General features: G+C 43.0%; 1 pseudogene; it reads right to left on the minus strand.

The window, feature by feature from the left end:
* Positions 1-1,409: 1,409 nt before the first annotated feature.
* On the minus strand, positions 1,410-13,690 carry LOC149982833 (coiled-coil domain-containing protein 42 homolog; annotated as a pseudogene).
* Between the last annotated feature and the right edge of the window lie 393 nt (positions 13,691-14,083).

Genomic DNA, 14,083 nt, shown 5'->3' on the forward strand with positions numbered 1-14,083 from the left:
AATTAGTTATTCTGATTTTTTTTTTTACATACATTTAAAATGAAAAGTTGAAATGTCTTGAGTCAATGAGTACTCAACCCCTTTGTCATGGCAAGTCTAAATACGTTCAGAAGTAAAAATGTGCTTTAACAAGATAATACGTTGCATGGACTCACTCTGGGTGCAATAATAGTGTTTAACATGATTTTTGAATGACTGCCTCATCTCTGTACCCTACACATCTGTAAGGTCCCTCAGTTGAGCAGTGAATTTCAAACACAGATTCAACTACAAAGACCAGGGAGGTTTTCCAATGCCTCGCAAAGGGCACCTATTGGTAGATGTTAAAAAACAAACAAAAAAACAGTTATTGTGAAGTGAAGTTATTAATTACACTTTGGATGGTGTATCAATACACCCAGTCACTACAAAGATACAGGCGTCCTTCCTAACTCAGTTGCCGGAGAGGAAAGAAACCGCCCAGGGATATCACCACTTACAGAGTTTAATGGCTATAATAGGAATGCTATTTTATTTTATTTTTATCAATTTTAGAATAAGGCTGTAACGTAACAAAATGTGGAAAAAGTCAAGTGTTCTAAATACTTTCAGAATGCACCGTATATACAGTACCAGTCAAAAGTTTGGACACACCTACTCATTCAAGGATTTGTCTTTATTTTTTTATATTTTATACATTGTAGAATAATAGTGACGACATCAACAGTATGAAATAGCACATATGCAATCATGTAGTAAGCAAAAAATATTTAACAAATCAAAATAGATTTTAGATTTTAGATTCTTCAAAGCAGCCACCCTTGTCTTTGCACACTCTTGGCATTCTCTCAACCAGCTTCACCTGGAATGCTTTTCCAACAGTCTTGAAGTCTCATCCCAAACCAACAGTCTCATCCCAAACCATCTCAATTGGGTTGAGGTCGGGTGATTGTGGAGGCCAGGTCATCTGATGCAGCATACCATTATTCTCCTTCTTGGTAAAATAGCCCTTACACAGCCTGGAGGTGTGTTGGGTCATTGTCTTGTTGAAAAACAAATGATAGTCCCATTAAGCACAAACCAGATGGGATGGTGTATCGGTGCAGAATACTGTGGTAGCCATGCTGGTTAAGTGTGCCTTGAATTCAAAATAAATCACAGACAGTGTCACCAGCAAAGCACCCCCACACCCTGATACCTCCTCCTCCATGCTTAGTGGAACCACAAATACGGCGATCATCCGTCTCACAAAGACACAGCGTTTGGAACCAAAAATCTCAAATTTGGACTAATTGCAGAAGTATTGTCATCATGGCACGTTTGCTGCACAATGATGATCATCACATTAGTATCTGTGTGGAAACAGCACAAGATATGGAATGCCAACCCCCAACAATCATCCCTGCAGTATCCTCTGTCTGTCCACTTGATCATCCTACACCTGGTAAACTGGCTTTAGTAGAAAGCTGAGAAGGGCTCTGTTTGAGGTTGTTAACTATGGCAGACTGATCCTGAATGAAGAGCTGGGTCTGGAGAGCAAAATACATTCAGATTTTACTGTAAGCAAATTATTTTGCCCTCTACTCTACATCACTGTGACATCACTAACCTTCTCTAACTGTAACATCAATGTGACATCACTAACCTTCTCCAGCTCTGACATCACTGTGACATATGCCATGTTCATATGCTAAGAAACTCTAAAATTTCAGATTTGCTGATTTGTTGACCGTGGCACTTGTATAACTACAACCAGTTAGCAAATCAGAAATGCCAGAGTTTCCTAGTTCCGACTAGCAAGTTAACGTGGCAATAGCTGACCTTTAGCTGTCATCACTAACCTTCTCTATCTGTAACATCACTGTGACATCACTGACCTTTTCCAGCTGTGACATCACAAATTTTCTCCAGCTGTGTCACTGTGTCATCGATGGCTACTCCCTCTTCCTACCCTGCGGTCCCACCCGTCATGTGGTAAAGATTAAAGGTTACCACTTTGGTTTGGCCCAATAGAAGTGTCTCCTTCGCTGCTTTGATTTGGATGTGGTACCATGTGCTCACCTGAACCCCCCCCCCCCCCCCAGTTTATTTTCTGGATAGAGACACATGGACTGTAATATATGGTAAATCTGGGACCCATCTAAAGGACTGTGAGTGTGTGATCAGAGAGTGTTGACGCGTATCTGGTCCAGCTCTGTCTGTAGCTGAGACAACAGGTTTTTCTTCTGCAGAATACCGCAGCTCTGCTGGTCTGTGTATCTCTGTTGTGCCCCCCAGCTGGCCGTCAGCCTGATCCTGCACCTGGATCCTGCACCTCGCTTCTTTCCCTCTGCTGCAACTGCTCTCTGGTGGATAGCAGCGTGGCAAACCTCCCCAGCAGCAGCCATATCTCTTCATACTAAATCTACAGTTGAAGTCGGAAGTTTACATACACTTAGGTTGGAGTCATTAAAACTCGTTTTTCAACCACTCCACAAATGTCTTGTTAACAAACTATCATTTTGGCAAGTCGGTTAGGACATCTACAAGTCATTTTTTTTTTACAGACAGACCATTTCACTTATCATTCACTGTATCCCAATTCCAATGGGTCAGAAGTTTACATACAATAAGTTGACTGTGCTTTTAAACAGCTTGGAAATTTTCCGAAAATTATGTCATGGCTTTAGAAGCTTCTGATAGGCAAATTGACATAATTTGAGTAAATTGGAGGTGTACCTGTGGATGTATTTCAAGGACTACCTTCAAACTCAGTGCCTCTTTGATTGACATCATGGGAAAATCAAAAGAAATCAGCCAAGACCTCAGAAAAAAAATTGTAGACCTCCACAAGTCTGGTTCATCCTTGGGAGCAATTTCCAAACACCTGAAGGTACCACGTTCATCTATACAAACAATAGTACGCAAGTATAAACACCCTGGGACCACGTAGCCGTCATACCGCTCAGGAAGGAGAGGTGTTCTGTCTCCTAGAGATGAACGTACTTTGGTGCGAAAAGTGTAAATCAATCCCAGAACAACAGCAAAGGACCTTGTGAAGATGCTGGAGGAAACAGGTACCAAAGTATTTCTATCCACAGTAAAACAAGTCCTATATCGGCACAACCTGAAAGGCCGCTCAGCAAGGAAGAAGCCACTGCTCCAAAACAGCCATAAAAAAGCCAGACTACGGTTTGCATCTGCACATGGGGACATTTTTGGAGAAATGTCCTCTGGTCTGATGAAACAAAAATAGAACTGTTTGGCCATAATGACCATCGTTATGTTTGGAGGAAAAAGGGGGAGGCTTGCAAGCCGAAGAACACCATCCCAACCATGAAGCATGGGGGTGGCAGCATCATGTTGTGGGGTGCTTTGCTGCAGGAGGGACTGGTGCACTTCACAAAATATATGGCATCATGAGGCAGGAAAATTATGTGGATATATTGAAGCAACATCTCAAGACATCAGTCAGGAAGTTAAAGCTTGGTCACAAATGGGTCTTCCACATGAACAATGACCCCAATAATACTTCCAAAGTTGTGGCAAAATGGCTTAAGGACAACAAAGTCAAGGTGTGGCCATCACAAAGCCCTGACCTCAATCCCATAGAAGATTTGTGGGCAGAACTGAAAAAGCATGTGCGAGCAAGGAGGCCTACAAACCTGACTCAGTTACACCAGTTCTGTCAGGAGGAATGGGCCAAAATTCACCCAACTTACTGTGGGAAGCTTGTGGAAGGCTAGCCGAAATGTTTGACCCAAGTTAAACAATTTAAAGGCAATGCTACCAAATACTAATTGAGTGTATGTAAACTTCTGACCCACTGGGAACGTGATGAAAGAAATAAAAGCTGAAATAAATCATTCTCTCTACTATTATTCTGACATTTCACATTCTTAAAATAAAGTGGTGATCCTAACTGACCTAAGACAGGGACTTTTTATTAGGATTAAATGTCAGGAATTGTGAAAAATGTATTTGGTTAAGGTGTACGTAAACTTCCGCCTTCAACTGCACACATGCACACGTTATACATTTGAACATGAAGCTAGGTTTAGGGTTGTGGTTGAGGATTAAGTTTGAACCGGGATGTGGACATGAAGTTAGGGTTAGGGTTGTGGTTGAAGCTGGGATTTGGGTTGAACCAGGATGTGGAAATTCCATTTGCAACAAACATGAGCTGGTAGATTAATCAGCCCACATTTCCAAGAGAAAGCAAGTGCGCTGATCCCACAAGAAATATGGACGTTTTTTTAAAGTTAAGAATGTTAGCGGCATGTCCAGAGACCTAAAAGTTTAATAGATAAACACTTTTCTCAGGAGAGGTGAATTGTAAAGGTTTAGCCATTATAACTTTTCAGGTCATTAACTGTTACTTTCCCAGAAACTTCAAACTGGCACAAATGAACATCCTGATATTATCGATTTTCACACACAGGTAATTTCCCAGGTAATTTTCACAGGTAACTTTCCTGAAAACTTTCTAGGTAATTTTCCCGGAAATCTCTCAGACACTGCATCTTAGTTCGTCAGAGCAGTAATGTGAAAAGTCCGTAGTGAGTGCCAGTCTTCGGTACCTTGATCAGTCTGAGGACCTGTTCCAGGAAGGTCCAGTAGAGGGCAATCTTCTCCACCATGCACTGCTCAGTTTGCAAGCCTCCAGGAGCGCACTCTGTCTCTCCCTCCCTCTTTCTGACGCACAGCATCCCTCTCTCTTTCCGAGTTCTTCTCAACATGGCCTCGCTTTGCCTCGTTCTCCTGCAAGATGGCAAATGTGACTATGATGGGTTTTCCAGTGTCTGTGTGTGTGTTAGCCACCCAATGTGAGGAAATTGTCAAATTTGAGCAGACTCCTTCAGTTTCTCCTCCTTATCTCTCTGCCTTTCTTCAAACTCTCCATCTTAAACTCCTGTGAAACACACTATCCCAGGTACATACAGTATGTTAACTCCGATAGTCACATTTTTGTCACTTTGTTTTTATGAATGCTATGATTATTATCTGGAGCTGTTGATCCACCTCTCTGATCTATGTCTGTTTCTCAATCATCTGTGTGATACACTCATCAGATCTTTGTCACACACACACACACACACACACACACACACACACACACACACACACACACACACAAACACACACACACACACACACACACACACACTTCCAATATAAACATGGGCTTCAGGAAACAGCAGAGGGAGCACCCCCCCCCTATTCACATCAACGGGACAGCAGTGGAGACGGTGGAAAGTTTTAAGTTCCTCAGCGTACACATCACGGACGAACTGAAATGGTCCATTCACACAGACCGTGTGGTGAAGAAGGCACAACAGCAACAGCGCCTCTTCAACCTCAGGAAGCTGAAGAAATTTGGCTTGTCACCTTAAACCCTCACAAACTTTTACAGATGCACAATTGAGAGCATCTTGTCAGGCTGTATCACCGTCGGGTATGGCAACTGCACCACACACAACCCCAAGACTCTCCAGAGGGTGGTGCGGTCTGCACAACACATCACCGGGGGCAAACTACCTGCTCTCCAGGACACCTACAGCATGTCACAGGAAAGCCCAAAAAATCATCAATGACAACAACCACCCAAGCCACTGCCTGTTCACCTCGCCATTATCCAGAAGGCAGGAGGTCAGTACAGGTGCATCAAAACTGGGACCGAGAGACTGAAAAACAGCTTCTATCTCAATGCCATAGACTGTTAAACAGCCATCACTAACATAGAGAGGCTACTGCTAACATACAGACTTGAAATCATTAGCCACTTTAATAATGCCACTTTAATAATGTTTACACATCTTGCATATTCATCTCATATGTATATTCTATATTTTATACCATCTATGTCATCTTGCCTATGCCACTCGGTCATCGCTCATCCATATATTTATATGTACATACTCTTATTCCATCCCTTTGTGTCTATTAAGTAGTTGTTGTGGAATTGTTAGATTACTTGTTGGATATTACTGCACTGTCAGAACTAGAGGCACAAACATTTCGCTGCACTCACATTAACATCTGCTAACCATGTGTATGTGACCAACACATTTTTTATTTATTTGAAAAACAAAGACAAACACATTCAAACACATACACACACATACAAACACATACAAATGCACATTAAGAGTTGTTCCTCAACAGTCAACAGAAAATAATCCTCTTGATCCAAGGCATTTTTATCTGGTGGGAGTTTCTGATCAGCAGTTAGAAACTTGAGAAACGTTCCCTTCGGACTGCCCTCTACCCTGCTGTACTATCCTGTCTCTATGGCAATACATGGACAAAGACTCTGTTGCCCCCAATGGCAAACTACTGACATAGAAGCTCCTCTACAGTGTGTGTGTGTGTGTGTGTGTGTGTGTGTGTGTGTGTGTGTGTCTGATAAGGCATGTGGTCTGTTTTCCATTCTGTATCTCTGTGTCTCTCTCTACTTCTATTTATAGCCTACCTACATATCTATAAGGTCTATATTTAGCCTATATTAAAAAAAATGAAACGTCCTCTCACTGTCAACTGGGTTTATTTTCAGCAAATTTAATATGTGTAAATACTTGGATGAACATGACAAGATTCAACAACTGCGACATACACTGAACAAGTTACACAGACATGTGACTAACAAATGGTCCCTGAACAAAGGGGGGTCAAAATCAAAAGTAACAGTCAGTATCTGTTGTGGCCACCAGCTGCATTAAGTACTGCAGTGCATCTCCTCCTCATGGACTGCACCAGATTTGACAGTTCTTGTTGTGAGATGTTACCCCACTCTTCCACCAAGGCACCTACAAGTTCCCAGACATTTCTGGGGGGAATGGCCCTAGCCCTCACCCTCAGATCCAATAGGTTCCAGAAGTGCTCAATGGGATTGAGATCCGGGCTCTTCGCTGGCCATGGCAGAACACTGACATTCCTGTCTTGCAGGAAATCATGCACAGAACGAGCAGTATGGCTGGTGGCATTGTCATGCTGGAGGGTCATGTCAGGATGAGCCTGCAGGAAGGGTACCACATGAGGGAGGAAGATGTCTTCTCTGTAACGCACAGCGTTGAGATTGCCTGCAATGACAACAAGCTCAGTCCTATGATGCTGTGACACATCGCCCCAGACCATGACGGACCCTCCAACTCCAAATCGATCCCGCTCCAGAGTACAGGCTTCGTGTAACGCTCATTCCTTTGACGATAAATGCAAATTCGACCATTACCCCTGGTGAGACAAAACCGCCACTCATCAGTGAAGAGCACTTTTTGCTAGTCCTGTCTGGTCCAGTGACGGTGGGTTTGTGCCCATAGGCGACGTTGTTGCCGGTGATGTCTGGTGAGGACCTGCCTTACAATAGGCCTACAAGCCCCCAGTCCAGCCTCTCTCAGCCTATTGCTGACAGTCTGAGCACTGATGGAGGGATTGTGCGTTCCTGGTGTAACTCGGGCAGTTGTTGTTGCCATCCTGTACCTGTCCTGCAGGTGTGATGTTCGGATGTACCGAAGTGTACACCTGTGCAGGTGTTGTTACACATGGTCTGCCACTGCGAGGATGATCAGCTGTCCGTCCTGTCTCTCTGTAGCACTGTCTTAGCCGTCTCACAGTATGGACATTGCAATTTATTGCCCTGGCCACATCTGCAGTACTCATGCATCCTTGCAGCATGCTTAAGGCACGTTCACTCAGATGAGCAGGGACCCTGAGCATCTTTCTTTTGGTGTTTTCAGAAAGGCCTCTTTAGTGTCCAAAGTTTTCATAACTGTGACCTTAATTGCCTACCGTCTGTAAGTTAGTGTCTTAATGACCGTGCTACATGTGCATGTTCATGAATTGTTTATGGTTCATTGAACAAGCATGGGAAACAGTGTTTAAACCCTTTACAATTAAGATCTGTGAAGTTATTTGGATGTTTACGAATTATCTTTGGAGGACAGGGTCCTGAAAAAGGGACATTTCCTTTTTTGCTGAGTTTATTTCTCACTACACAGAATCTTTTCAGATCGCCACAGACGTGCATGTGTGTGCATGTGCATTTTCCCCATCTGACCAACGGGCTGCTGACAAAGCGAGAGAAGTGTAATCTCATGATTTCAAGCTGTCTCACACCTGATATCACACATTTCTCTGTGGACTGTGCCACAGCTAATACATCCAGTCGTTTTTAGTGTCTATAGCTGATCTTCACTGACTAGTTACTACCTGTGATCCAAAGAGCATTGTCATCTTCAGACCGCAGACAGTAAACAGCTCAGTCGTCACCTTTGTTAGACTACGTTACAACATAACAGGAGACAAATGGGACTGTTGTTAACAATCATCTAATGTAGCTAATGGAAATACAGTATGATGTTATGCCTACCAGTTGACTGTAACTCTACTGATCGTATTGTGTTGAAGATGGTGAGACAGACGAGAGGAGAGCAGCAGGACCAGGAAAATGCATCTACAAATGCAAACGTAACACACGCGCGCGCGCATATTGTCGTGACCTAGAGCCATTGGAGGGGAAAAATAACAATATAGCGATGGAGGGAACAGGGACGCAGCTGTATGTATTGTTTGATGAAATACACACTCACAGGCCACTCATGCATGGAGAAGCCACACACACACTCATGCGGACACACATGATACATACAAAGTTGTTAATGCTAATGTAGCGATGCTATTAAAATAATAGAGTGTGTAGTCGGGGATGACAGTGTGAGGTTGAGGAGATGGGGACCTCACACCCATGTAAATGCCACCAGACCTTTTAACAGCTGATTAATATTTGAAGGCATCCTCCTGACTCTCAGGCTGATCATCTGTTATTGTTTGTCGTTTTCTGCTCCATCCATCCCTGGGTCTCCCTCTGTCACTCTGCTGTCCCTTGGGAGAGGAGAGGAGGGGCAGACACCAGCACACACACATCAACCTCCAGCCATGAATATACACACACTTCAGAGACACACATCACACATCCCTTTTTTAAAAATATTTTATTTAACTTATTATATATTTTCTTTAACAATACATGGTTAAAAATAATAGACAACTTGACATTTACATACATACATTTCCACAAACATTAAAGCCATCACACTTGCTCAGACCCACAGTAACCACACCCAATGTTGTTTCTAATGCTTGTAAGACTGTGGCCCATATGACTTCAAATTGTTTTATGTTGTTTCTGTCTGTAGCCAGATTTTTTACAAATTATATTGAAATAATAAAGAATGAAATTCTTCCATTCACTTAACGTTGGAGTATCGTTTGACTTCCAGTGTTTAAGTAATAGCTTCTTCAATACAAGGGACAAAAATAATATTGTCCGACTCATTGGGTATCTCACTGTACCCCCATATGACATGTCTTTAAATATGCAGATAGACAGATTAAAAGTAGATTTACATTATTCAACTTCTGACAGCCAGCTTTCTAACGGCCCATAACTGTTGGACTTTATAGCACTCCCAGAAAGCAGGAATCATTGGCTCATTGTTAGTTCTACACGTGATGTGACTCTGAAGATGTGCTGTGGGCCAATTTATCTGTGATTTCTGTAAAGCTATCCAAGGATTGTTCCAAAGCGGTGTGTTATTAGGGAGTGATATTGGTTGTTGTAGAAAGCGTTTCATTTCCTTCCATGTTGTTATGGTCTTCTTTACTATGAAGTTGTTCATGTTCTTAGCTCCATCTTTTGAAAACAGACAAGTGAAAAGATTCTGGGGATGAACAATGCAAATCTTCCATTTGTACCCTTTGTTTGTCTTTAGTGCATTTCAATATATTTTGCAAGTAAAAGCCACCTAATGAGAATATGTACATATAAATATATGGATGAGCGCCATAGGCAAGGTGCAATAGATGGTATAAAATACAGTATATACATATGATATGAGTAATGCAAGATATGTAAACACTATTAAACTGGCATTATTTGAAGTGGCATTGTTGAAAGTGACTAGTGATCAATTTAATAAAGTGGCCAGTGATTGGGTCTCAATGTAGGCAGCAGACTCTCTGAGTTAGTGATGGCTGTTTAACAGTCTGATTGCCTTGAGAGAGAAGCTGTTTTTCAGTCTCTCGGTCCCAGCTTTGATGCACCTGTACTGACCTCTCCTTCTGGATGGTACCGGTGTGAACAGGCAGGGGCTTGGGTGGTTGTTGTCCTTGGTGATCTTTTTGGCCTTCCTGTGACATCAGGCCCTCTAGGTGTCATGGAGGGCAGGTGGTTTGCCCCCGGCAATGCGTTGTGCAGACCACACAACCCTCTGGAGAGCCATGCGGTTGAAGGTGGTATAGTTGCCGTACCAGGCTGTGATACAGCCGGACAGGATGCTCTTGATTGTGCATCTGTAGAAGTTTGTCAGGGTTTTGAGTGACAAGCCACATTTCTTAAGCCTCCTGAGTTTGAAGAGGCGTTGTTGCGGCTTCTTCACCACACTGCCTGTGTGGGTGGACCATTTCAGTGTGTCTGTGATGTGTACGCTGAGGAACTTAAAACTTTCCACCTTCTCCACTGCTGTCCCTCCGATGTGGATAGGGGGTGCTCCCTCTGCTGTTGCTTGAAGTCCACAATCATCTCCTTTGTTTTGTTGACGTTGAATGAGAGGTTGTTTTCCTGACACCACACTACGAGGGCCCTCACCTCCTCCCTGTAGGCTGCCTCGCCGTTGTTGGTAATCAAGCCTACCACTGTTGTGTCGTCTGTAAACTTGATGATTGAGTTGGAGGCATTCACAGGCATTATACCTGTCCCAGACCTGCTGTTTTCAACTCTCTAGAGACAGCAGGAGCAGCAGAGATACTCTGAATGATCGGCTATGAAAAGCCAACCGACATTTACTCCTGAGGTGCTGACTTGTTGCACCCTCGACAACCACTGTGATTATGATTATTTGACCCTGCTGGTCATCTATGAACATTTGAACATCTTGGCCATGTTCTGTTATAATCTCCACCCGGCACAGCCAGAAGAGGACTGACCACCCCTCATAGCCTGGTTCCTCTCTAGGTTCTTCCTAGGTTCTGGCCTTTCTAGGGAGTTTTTCCTAGCCACCGTGCTTCTACACCTGCATTGCTTGCTGTTTGGGGTTTTAGGCTGGGTTTCTGTACAGCACTTTGTGACATCAGCTGATGTAAGAAGGGATTTATAAATACATTTGATATGATTTGATTTGATGGCCATGCAGTCGTGGGTGAACAGGGAGTACAGGAGGGGGCTGAGCACGCACCATTGTGGTTGAGGGTCAGCGAAGTGGGGATGTTGTTTCCTACCTTCACCACCTGGGGACTGCCCGTCAGAAAGTCCAGGACTCAATTGCACAGGGCGGGGTTGAGACCCAGGGCCTCCAGCTTGATGATGAGCTTGGAGGGTACTGTGGTGTTGAATGCTGAGCTGTAGTCAATGAACAGCATTCTTACATAGGTATTCCTCTTGTTCAGATGGGATAGGGCAGTGTGCAGTGTGATGGCGATTGCATCGTCTGTGGACCTGTTGGGGCGGTATGCAAACTGAAGTGGGTCTCGAAGCACTTCATGATGACAGAAGTGAGTGCTGCGCGCAGTGTTGCCAACTCATTTTCAGGGGGAGTTGCTAGAGGCAGTAGAATACACAATAACGTTACTCAGATTGACTGGCTATCTCGGCGAAAAATACGATTTGACATTTGTTAGTTTAGATTTGTTTGTTTATCACATTTTTATTTGTAAAAGTAATATAAACACAACGCATTTTATACGATCAGATAGTTTTATTTTTAAACACAACACATTTCATTTTTGAACAATTACATTTGATTTGTTTTCTTTTTATCTAGTAAACCTACACATTCTGAACAATTATAGTTTTAAGCAGTGTATTGGTAGTTAGTTATTGTGACTGGCTGCAAAAATGCATTGTGAGTGACGTCAGCAGCAGACGCTTAGCTCCTGCACAGACAGCTGCAGTCAGCCAACAATGATTTGCAATTTGCGGAAATTGCTGCTGGCCTGTGCACGAGCTGAGCGCCTGCTGCTGAAGTCACTCACAACACACTTTTGAAGCCAGGCATGTGTTGTGACTGAGTGTGTGACAGAGAAAATCGTTTTTGTGTCATTTAGACACAGAGAAGGGGTGAGGTGGGGGGGGGGGGGGGTAATCCTTGTTAGTGGGCCCCGAAGGTGGCACTGTATTATCCTCAAAGCGGGCAAAGAAGGTGTTTCGTTTGTCTGGAAGCTTGACGTCGGTGTCGTTTGTCTGGAAGCGTGGCGTGGCTGGTTTTCTTTTTGTAATCTGTGATTTCGTGTAGACCCTGCCACATACGTCTCCTGTCTGAGCCGTTGAATTGCGACTCCACTTTGTCCCTGTACCGGCATGTTCACTTGTTTGATTGCCTTGCGGAGGGAATAACTACACGGTTTATATTCAGCCATATTCCCAGACCTCTTTTCATGGTTAAATGCGGTGGTTCGCGCTTTCAGTTTTGCGCGAATGCCGACATCCATCCACTGTTTCTGGTTAGGGTAGGTTTTAATAATCACAGTGGGTAATAGTCACAGTGGGAAATAGATTTTGTAACCCAGTACATTGTAGTCGATTCTTGAATAGCTTTTCTTACTTTGAGAAAAAAAGGAGTAACCTTTTGTAGTTGGGAATAATAATCTCCGGGTGTCATGTAACATATTGTATATTGATGGAATTGGTCAGACTCCTTTGGAGGCATCTTGAATTTCCCTTTTCCATTGCTCTGTCTAACTTGCTGAATGCTTGATTTAGGTCACCTGCTAAACTAATAGTTCCAGTGTGGGTCTGATCTAACATAGCTTAAATTCTATCTAAAAACACCAGATTTGCCCATGGTGGATATATAATTAAATCAATTGCATTTTTTCCCCCTTGTAAGGTACAATTAAACATTTGAAAATGGCCTTGGTCCATGTGCTGGGATATAAGGGAAAAGGGTGTATTCTTATTTATCAGGATGCCTAAACATCTTCTGTTACTACAGTAGGTGGCTGTAAAGGCCCCTCCAACCAAGCTCCTCTTTAAGTAGTACATTTATCATTGTTTGAAGTGTAGCTCTTGCGGGAAAACCACATCTGCTGACAATCCCTTTAAATGTTCAATAACCTTTTTTTTGGCGTCATGAAGCCTGTGCACATTCCATATAATAAATTGGATTATGTTGGCCTTCACTTGTATAGAATCCAAGTCTAGAATCAAACCTTGTCTGTTTCGTCTGTCATTGAAGAGCCAGATAAAAGGTTTTAACAGACATGTCATATGAGGGCGGTGGACATTGCATGGATATGGAAGAGTTGAAGTATGAATACATAGTTATTGCATACATTACATTTATAAAAGGTGTGAACATGTAGGCTAAGCAAACATTTAACAGAGAACACACACAAAACAAAATGCAAGTACTTCTTTGTACTTTAGGGCGCAATGCCCTTTTAGGGCTTTTAATAAGCTCCCACTCCTTCCCTAATGTACCAAAGTCTGTGGATGATGTCATTGTAAATACATTGGAGAAAGACTGCCACTTAAATACTGTGGTCAGTTTGTAATACCTTGTGAATTGAATTAAAGTATAGTGGCTGGTGGGGCTCTACTTGTGGAGAGTGGGTCCACCAAGAGACCGAAGTGAGATGAGTGGAGGCATCACACATACCTCAGGGAAGTTTTTGCTGCCCTCACAGCTGCCCCGTCCTGATCCTTCAGATTGAACCCATCTCCACTCTTGCCAATAACCATCATTGGATCTTAACTATAATGGCAAACAAGGAATAATAGTGACTCTACCTCCTCTCCTAATTTGGCCAGAACTCTTATTCATTTTAAGCATGTTTGCAAGTCTCAAAAATAAATTCAATTACATTGCAGTATAGAGAAATCCTTCCTTCCCTTTTTCCCCATCAAAGCTTGTCCCTCTCCACCTCATCACACATCTCAGCTCCAGCTACTTTGATGGATGCACGAACACAAAGCCTAAATCTGCAGTAACTAACAAGAAGTGAAGACAACAAATGTTAAAAAACCAAAGTGGATCTTCCTTAAAGATGCTTCCCTCTCTCCTCCTCTCTCTCTCCCCCACTGAGCGGAGGTGATAAACATTTTGGATATCCATTATTAAAGGTCAACAGGACA

This window comes from Oncorhynchus mykiss, chromosome 6 (genome assembly GCF_057628025.1).
Source record: "Oncorhynchus mykiss isolate SJ-2025 chromosome 6, ASM5762802v1, whole genome shotgun sequence".
Lineage (NCBI taxonomy): Eukaryota > Metazoa > Chordata > Actinopteri > Salmoniformes > Salmonidae > Oncorhynchus > Oncorhynchus mykiss.